Genomic DNA, 9910 nt, shown 5'->3' on the forward strand with positions numbered 1-9910 from the left:
TGGTCACAAAATACTACAATTGCATGCTTATCTTAGCATCCTCCAAAAGCAGAGCCTGAAACAAAGGCTTGCAGGCAGATGGTTCATTGGGAAATGATTCCAGGCAATGTCAGCAAGAAATTCTGAGCAGAGTGAAGAGAGGCAAAGCCAATCAGGGATGCCTTATGAGGCTGATCATCACTCTTGACAACTAGTGGTGGTTCTAAATTAATTTATGAATGCATCAGAGAACTATTAGCAAGGAAACAACAGCTCTTTCATCCTCATTGGTCAAGGGAAGCCACAACAGTGTTAACTATATCAAACTTTCACTGTGCACATTTGTGGACTCCCAAGTAGGTTCTTTTGAGGACAGGAAGTGAGAGTTATGTGACTTGAGCCCTAGTTACAAATCCTGTGTGGATCTGGTCATTATGGTAATGTCTAGAGGAACAGACTAAATCAAAAAGTTTCAAAATCATCTCTAATAATTTGCCATCATCAATAGAACATTATGTTGTACTCACTCTTTCACCAAATGAGTTCCTGGCTGACTGCCACTTTCTACAATAATTATGACTCCTGTCATAATTCTTGTAGATTTCTATATCCAGTTAATGATTGACTCTAGGATACTGGCCATTCAGTGTCTTGATCTCCCTTCCATTCTACCTTCACCACGAGTGGGCATATATTAGACTATGTTATTACTAATAATGGTAACATCTCTACTATCTCTATGAAACATCCAACTTTCCATACCTCACCTACTATATTTTTGATAACTCAACTTCAACATTGCTTATGCCTCACAAGGACCTATAACCCATCAATACTTTGGATTGTTTCTCCATTTCTTGTGTTCTCATTCCCCTTCTTACCCAAATGAACTTTCTTACAAAGTGTTCTAATTAGTCTCTGATATATGTCTTCAAATGTCTGTCCTCTCCCACAGTTTGATGAAATCACACAGATAAAGTCACTCGTCCTAATCTGTGCATCCTCCCACACAGAGGGAAATCACAGGACCAGGCTGAGTGGTCTCACTTTAAACTCACCCTCAAGTGGGCTCTTAGTGCTGCTCAGGAATCAAACATTTCCCTATTCCATTTACTCTCCCACTCTGGCAATGATTTACCCTCATTTCCTCACTCCTCAAGCTTCTAACACCTTTCTCATCTTCATTCTCTGCTAACCACCTTGCCTCCCATTTCACTAAGAAAACACAAGCAATCGAAAAACTTCTAGGAGCTCCCACTACCTCTTCTACTCTCTTCCCTGTATATTTTCCTGTATACTCTACCCTCTCTCCAATTTCAGAGAACAAAGTCCTCTTCTTGTAGTCTAAACTTTATTACTTTGAACCTCTCAAAGTCAACTTGTAAACAGAGTACATTCAGGTTGTGTGGGGCCTGAGCTTATAAATTTTGGAGGCCCTCTTTAGGAAACAGTACAAAATTATACATATAAAATTAGGTACAAATGTGAATATTTATTTAAGATAAATCTCCACATACTTGAAATATAAAAAAATTGGAAAATTCTATAAGAATCTTTAAATTAAGAAAAAGATATTTTTATTAACAGTCTAGTATGTTTCTATAATGCATTTTTTCTTCAATATTTTGTGGCATACTTGTTGTTTGCCTTTGCATATGACAAGAATAAATTTTAGAATAATTTAAATAGATTAGAGTGGAATAGAATGGTAATCCAGCCATTCTTTTAGTATTATTGATTTTGAATTTATTGTTAATATTTTAGAGAACTTAATTTCAACTTGAACATTGGTAATGTCATGTATATTTTTAAAGACTGTTGTCAGTTTGAGACAATATTAGTTTTTTTCACATATGAGTTATAAAATTTTACTCTTGTGAGTGACAACTTTTAAACACCTGTATTCTTTTAGTGGATGACAGTAATCAATTTGTTATGATATCATTATAAGTTGCATATTTCTTTATCAATATCATTATTTTGTGGTAAACTATCAAGAAACTATTTTTTTCAATGTGTTCATATGATTTATTTCTTCTTATAAATTTGGTTATCAAGTAAGCTGAGTCTATACATTAATTCCATTAGGAAGTGTCTACTTACTTAATTATTGATTTTTATAAGATTAAAAATATTAAAGCAATTTGGCTTCTTTGATGTCAGAAATAACTTACCTTGCTTTAATAGAGGAATATATAAAAAATGATTTTATTGGTACAATCATAATTTTAGACTGTATTGTCATGTATATCCCAGACAGAATACTTGTGTTGTGACTAGTTATCAATGAAAAGCAAATTCTCTACCTCCAAGTTTCGATATTTGATAATTTGAAGAATTTCCCAAAGACTAGCTTCTGATTCCACACATTGTAAACTTTTTCCTCATCCATTACTAATATAATTCAGGTACTGGGCATGGCAGGTCACTTTCATATTGAGATGTGGCCTCTGATCCTGCCAGGATGCCAGGCGAGTCAGCACTGTAGTAAGAGATAGGATTGCTGGAAGACATTGTACATGGAATCATGCAGCAGTGACTGTCAACTACAAAAACATGTCTTACTAAACTCAAATCAATTGCATTCCCTAGTTATATCTACCCCTAGCCTAATCTGCCAAAATGCTGGTGACCACTCTGACACCAACTAACATGAGTGGATGGGAAGCTGAAGTGGAAAGAAATACTAGTCCTAATCATTTTGAGGCAGGATAGGTAGTCGAGGAAGTAACTGAGTTCTCAGCATGCAGCAACCCTGGTGACCATACAGCCAACACAATAGACCTAAGAATTCGCATTGTAATTGAGCTCATTCAAGCTCCCTGTCTTCTGTAGGGAATTTCCCCTGTAGAGAGCACAGGCACTTTGATTTTACCTGTCCTCAGAGTGACTCTTCTCTCTTTTTAATGATAAAAAGCATCTCTGGGTGAAGATTTAAAATGCTAATGAGACGTGAGGTATGAACAAGCATGTATAGCTACTGTACGTGTGTACCCAGAGGACCACCCAGAACATGCTTACTATAACACCTCTTTCCACCTCCTTATGGATAATCCTATAAGACTCCCATAAAGATTGTTTCCTGGCCAGGTGCAGTGGCTTACCCCTGTAATCCTAGCAGTTTGGGAGGCTGAGGTGGGAGGATCACGAGGTCAGGAGCTCAAGACCAGCCTGGTCAATATGGTGAAACCACGTGTCTACTAAAAATACAAAAATTAGCCGGGCGTGGTGGCATGTGCCTGTAGTCCCAGCTACTCGGGAGGCTGAGGCAGAACAGTTGCTTGAAACCTGGAGGCAGAGGTTGCAGTGAGCTGAGATCGCGCCACTGCACTCTAGCCTGGTGACAGAGTGAGACTCGGTCTAAAAAAAAAAGGTTGGCTCTCTTTGCCCGTCTTTGCTGTCTCACTTTTATGAGCAGCTTGCCCTGAATTCTCTCTCTCCGTGTACACAGGGTATGCTGTCTATTCTGCACTTCCTTTAAATTTTTTTATTCCTTTTAAATAAATTATCTTGCACTTCTTTTGCTGTGTGTCTCTTATTTAAATTATTTTAAATTAAGAAGATAAGAACTGAGGTTTCACATTAGCCATCAAAAATTTGTGTTTAAGATTTCCTTGCATTTGAAAATTTTACAAGAAAACATATGACAATATCAACCTATTGCTTAGGTATGTTTTATGGCCTTGGGAGTAGCCTGTGAAAGTGAGGACCCCTGAAGCTCAAACTTCATTAGCTTTATAGCACATCTGCCTATACTTACCAAGAATTTTGTTTCCTTCTCCAACAAAAATATTTCCCTACCTGAAGTTTTTCTCATCAGTAAACAAATATTCTTTTACATAGATCGTGAATAAAATGTCTTGACAATTCTTTGCTCTCAAACTATTATCTCATTATTTTTCTTTCCTTTACAGTAAAACTATTTTCTAAACAGCAAAACTGTGTTGGATAAGTTCACTCTAATTCCTCCCTTCCTAGGTTCTTCAAATTTGCTACATGCTTCCTTAATCTTTACCTCTTCTTTCAAACTGTTTTTGTCAACGTCACCAGTGAAGTAACCCCAAAATCCCACATTCACCCACTCCTACCTGCAGCTCCGGAAAACTTTCTCATCTCAGTTATTAGTGACTTCATGCTTCCACTTACTCAGGCCAAAATACTAGAGTCATCTCTGATTCCTCGTTGCTCTCATAAAATTGTCAGAAAATCATGTAGGCTCTCCCTTCCAGTACCTCTTGGTATAAATCATCATCCTCTATCACATAGAGTAATGCTACAGTCTCCTAATTGGTCAGTCTCTTTTTATTCTCAGCAGGGCTGTTGGAGAGTTTGAAACTGTAAGCCAGGCCCATCCACTGCTCAAAACACTTCCATGGCTTATACTTTTACTTGGAATATAAGCTGAAGTGTTTGCAATGGCTCAAAAAGCTCTTGCCAATCTGTCCATGACCTTCCTGTCTGAATTTCTACTCCTCCTTTGCTCACTCAGCCTTCCTTGTTAGTCCTTTAACATCCAGTTGGCCTCCCAGGCAGGGCAGTTCCTCTATCTGCAGTGCTCTGGCTTGGACTATTCATGCTGCTGGACCCTTCTCGTATTCAGTCTTTACTCAAATTTTATCTTCTCAGTCATGCTTCCCTGATCATTCTATTTAAAATTGCACTCTACAAATTTCCGATAGATTTCTGCTTTAGAAGTCTATAGAACTAATATACAGCACTAATCTCTACTCATATTCTATAGATCATGATTATCCTGTTTATTATCTGTGGATCCCCTGGACCCCACTCCCACTTTCTAAGAACAGAAGCTCCAAGAAGGCAGGGTACTGCTGGAATGAAGAATATTAGCCAGCACACACACACAAAGGCGCTCTGTAAAAATTTATTTGTTGAATACATGAAAGAACAAATGAATGACTAAAACTTTCCCTTATGTTTCTGATGTACTGCTCATCAGTAACATATAACTGGAATTTTTTTAACTCAGTATAAATTATTTATCTTTTTTTTTTTTTCAGATGGGGTCTTGCTCTTTTGCCCAGGCTGGAGTGCAAGGGTATAATCTCAGCTCACTGCAATCTCTGCCTCCAGGATTCAAGTGATTCTTTTGCCTCAGCCTCTGGAGGGAATGGGATTACAGGCACATGCCACCATGCCTGGCTAATTTTTGTATTTTTGGTAGGGACATGGTTTCACCATGTTGGCCAGGCTGGTCTCGAACTCCTGACCTCAGGCGATCCACTCACCTTAGCTTCCCAAAGTGCTGGGATTACAGGTGTGAGCCACTGCACCCTGCCGACTTGCTTATCATTTAACTATCATGTTTTATTCATTTATAGTAATAGTAATTGATGGTATATTTTCAATGTTTTCTCCCATTTTAGTATTTTTGAAAATGTTGCTATGTCTACACATCTTTCACTTTTCTCCTTTCTTGTTTTCGATTGGATTGCTGAGGAATTTTTTCTCATTTCCAATTTTCCCCTCTGCTGACTTGGAAACTATTATCAACCATCCTGAGAAGCATGGGCACTCTATTCATAGGTTAATTTGCTAGTCTAATAAATGGATTTTTTTTTAGCTAAAGAAAGCACTAAGCTTCACCATTTACCATTCTTCCTTGTCCATCTGTAAAGTTCAGAAGTATAATGACAAATTTTTAAGTGTAACTTTTAAAACTAAACAAAATATTATACTCAAGCATATCTCAGCACAAATGGAAATTTGAAAGGTGAAGCTGTTCCCTTCTATAGTTAGAGAACATGCCTACTGTTGATAAAAAGAGTCAAACACTGAAAAATATTTGAAGATATTTATTCTGAGCCAAAGCCTGATTAATGGACCATTACATAGCCCTCACAAGATCCTGAGAACATGTGCCCAAGGTGGTTGGGTTGCAACTTGGGTTTCTACATATTAGGGAGACATAAGGCAACAATCAATACATGTAAGATGTACCTTGGTTTGGTTCAGAAAGGCAGGAAAACTGGAAGTCAGGGCTTCCAAGTCATAGGCAGATTCAAAAATTTTCTGATTGACAATTGGTCAAAATAAAGGGATGGAGGAAGATCTACCAAGCAAATGGAGAACAAAAAAAAGCAGGGGTTGCAATCCTAGTCTCTGATAAAACAGACTTTAAACCATCAAAGATCAAAAGAGACAAAGAAGGCCATTACATAATGGTAAAGGGATCAATTCAACAGGAGGAGCTAACTCTCCTAAATATATATGCACCCACTACAGGAGCACCCAGATTCATAAAGCAAGTCCTTAGAGACTTACAAAGAGACTTAGACTCCCATACAATAATAATGGGAGACTTCAACACTCCACTGTCAACATTGGACAGATCAACGAGACAGAAAGTTAGCAAGGATATCCAGGAATTGAACTCATCTCTGCACCAAGCGGACCTAATAGACATCTATAGAACTCTCCACCCCAAATCAACAGAATATACATTCTTCTCAGCACCACATCACACTTATTCCAAAATTGACCACATAATTGGAAGTAAAGCACTCCTCAGCAAATGTACAAGAACAGAAATTATAGCAAACTGTCTCTCAGACCACAGTGCAATCAAACTAGAACTCAGGACTAAGAAACTCAATCAAAACCGCTCAACTACATGGAAACTGAACAACCTGTTCCTGAATGACTACTGGGTACATAACGAAATGAAAGCAGAAATAAAGATGTTCTTTGAAACCAATGAGAACAAAGATACAACATACCAGAATCTCTGGGACACATTTAAAGCAGTGTGTAGAGGGAAATTTATAGCACTAAATGCCCACAAGAGAAAGCAGGAAAGATCTAAAATTGACACTCTAACATCACAATTAAAAGAATTAGAGAGGCAAGAGCAAACACATTCAAAAGCTAGCAGAAGGCAAGAAATAACTAAGATCAGAGCAGAACGGAAGGAGATAGAGACACAAAAAACTCTCCAAAAAATCAATGAATCCAGGAGTTGGTTTTTTGAAAAGATCAACAAAATTGACAGGCCGCTAGCAAGACTAATAAAGAAGAAAAGAGAGAGGAATCAAATAGACGCAATAAAAAATGATAAAGGGGATATCACCACTGACCCCACAGAAATACAAACAACCATCAGAGAATATTGTAAATGCCTCTACGCAAATCAACTAGAAAATCTAGAAGAAATGGATAATTTCCTGGACACTTACACTCTCCCAAGACTAAAACAGGAAGAAGTTGAATCCCTGAATAGACCAATAGCAGGCTCTGAAATTGAGGCAACAATTAATAGCCTACCCACCAAAAAAAGTCCAGGAACAGATGGATTCACAGCAGAATTCTACCAGAGGTACAAGGAGGAGCTGGTACCATTCCTTCTGAAACTATTCCAATCAATAGAAAAAGAGGGAATCCTCCCTAACTCATTTTATGAGGCCAACATCATCCTGATACCAAAGCCTGGCAGAGACACAACAAAAAAAGAGAATTTTAGACCAATATCCCTGATGAACATCGATGCAAAAATTCTCAATAAAATACTGGCAAACCAGATTCAGCAGCACATCAAAAAGCTTATCCACCATGATCAAGTGGGCTTCATCCCTGGGATGCAAGGCTGGTTCAACATTCGCAAATCAATAAACGTAATCCAGCATATAAACAGAACCAAAGACAAGAACCACATGATTATCTCAATAGATGCAGAAAAGGCTTTTGACAAAATTCAACAGCCCTTCATGCTAAAAACGCTCAATAAATTCAGTATTGATGGAACGTACCTCAAAATAATAAGAGCTATTTATGACAAACCCACAGCTAATATCATTCTGAATGGGCAAAAACTGGAAAAATTCCCTTTGAAAACTGGCACAAGACAGGGATGCCCTCTCTCACCACTCCTATTCAACATAGTGTTGGAAGTTCTGGCTAGGGCAATCAGGCAAGAGAAAGAAATCAAGGGTATCCAGTTAGGAAAAGAAGAAGTCAAATTGTCCCTGTTTGCAGATGACATGATTGTATATTTAGAAAACCCCATTGTCTCAGCCCAAAATCTCCTTAAGCTGATAAGCAACTTCAGCAAAGTCTCAGGATACAAAATTAATGTGCAAAAATCACAAGCATTCTTATACACCAGTAACAGACAAGCAGAGAGCCAAATTAGGAATGAACTTCCATTCACAATTGCTTCAAAGAGAATAAAATACCTAGGAATCCAGCTTACAAGGGATGTCAAGGACCTCTTCAAGGAGAACTACAAACCACTGCTCAGTGAAATCAAAGAGGACACAAACAAATGGAAGAACACACCATGCTCATGGATAGGAAGAATCAATATCGTGAAAATGGCCATACTGCCCAAGGTTATTTATAGATTCAATGCCATCCCCATCAAGCTACCAATGAGTTTCTTCACAGAATTGGAAAAAACTGCTTTAAAGTTCATATGGAACCAAAAAAGAGCCCACATTGCCAAGACAATCCTAAGTCAAAAGGACAAAGCTGGAGGCGTCACGCTACCTGACTTCAAGAGTTATTATCAATAGAAAGTAATGTCTAGGTTACCATAAGGGATTACGGAGACCAAGGTTTTGTCATGCAGATGAAGCCTCCCGGTAGCAGGCTTCAGAGAGAAGAGACTGTGTTTATTATCAGACTTAAAGAGTCTGTTCTGTCAGCAATTCCAAAAGAGAAGAGGGTATAATGAGGTATGTCCAGCTCCTCCTTCCCATCAAAGCCTGAACTAATTTTTCAGGTTAACTTTGGAATGCCCTTAGCTGAGAGGAAGGGTCCAGTCTGTTAAGATGGTTGGGGGGTGGGCAGTAACACTTTATTTTTGGTTTACACTACCTTAAGACAATCTGTACTGTAGAATTACTTCAGAAACGTTAAACAACACTGATTCCTGGACCTCATTTCCACCCAATGAAATCATAAGCCTCAGTGAGGAACAGGTAGCAGGTACCTCCAATGATTCTAATGTGTAGTCAGAGCTAAGTGTCGCTACCATGAATCATTCATATGCCTGACCTGGCAACACCTGGCATTTTATATTCCAAATATCTTTCCATACTATTCTCAATCTCTAACTTTCTATTTATAGCAGAGAAAAATTCACAGATTCTTATTTTCCACAAAGTTTTTCTTCTCACTATTTGAAATTCTTACTTATTAGAAGTTATGTTGAATTGACAAACGTTTTGTAAGTCAGATATCATCTATAAAGGTACAAGCAGTGGTGTGTTGGTATTTAAGCCTGGTTTTCTCAAGGGGAAGAGGACTGGTTTGTAGCATTTGCCAATTTCCCTGGTGTAAACACTCCCACAATGACTAGCGTTAAGCTATCAACTAGCTGTCACTAAAATTGGAATTTGAAAGAGAGGTGCACAGTTAGCTTTCATGAGCCTGTGAGCCTGCTCCAGGACACGATTGAGTGTAAGGTTTTCAATCACATTACATAATGATAGATTCACCACCTCATTTCACAGATGAAGGATCCAAGATGCAGAGGGTTTAAGTGACTTGTTCTAAATGAAACATTTACTTATGAGAATATTGGTAATTAATATTGAAGCATAATGTGAGATGAAACTCTAAAATTATATGAAAACACACACACATACATATTAACTAATAAGAATCCCAATTAACCTAACACTATGTATTGACTGACTTTCTTTTCTTTTGCTACGGTATGATGTCTCATCATTCCTTAGTAAGTGTTTATATATAATAAGCATGTTCCTGGTTTACATATTATGCTCCATTTTCTCTATTACTCTTCTTTAGATTAAAATTTGTTCTCACATTTACCAGGAAATTCTGCCTCAATTCTCCTCTTTTGAAATTATGGCTTGGCTCTTTCTTACATATTTTTCCAGATATTTTTAAAATATTTTAAATACTTTTCAAATTATTTATAATTTTGTTTAGAATTAACCAATTAACT

Source organism: Rhinopithecus roxellana, chromosome 1 (assembly GCF_007565055.1).
Source record: "Rhinopithecus roxellana isolate Shanxi Qingling chromosome 1, ASM756505v1, whole genome shotgun sequence".
Lineage (NCBI taxonomy): Eukaryota > Metazoa > Chordata > Mammalia > Primates > Cercopithecidae > Rhinopithecus > Rhinopithecus roxellana.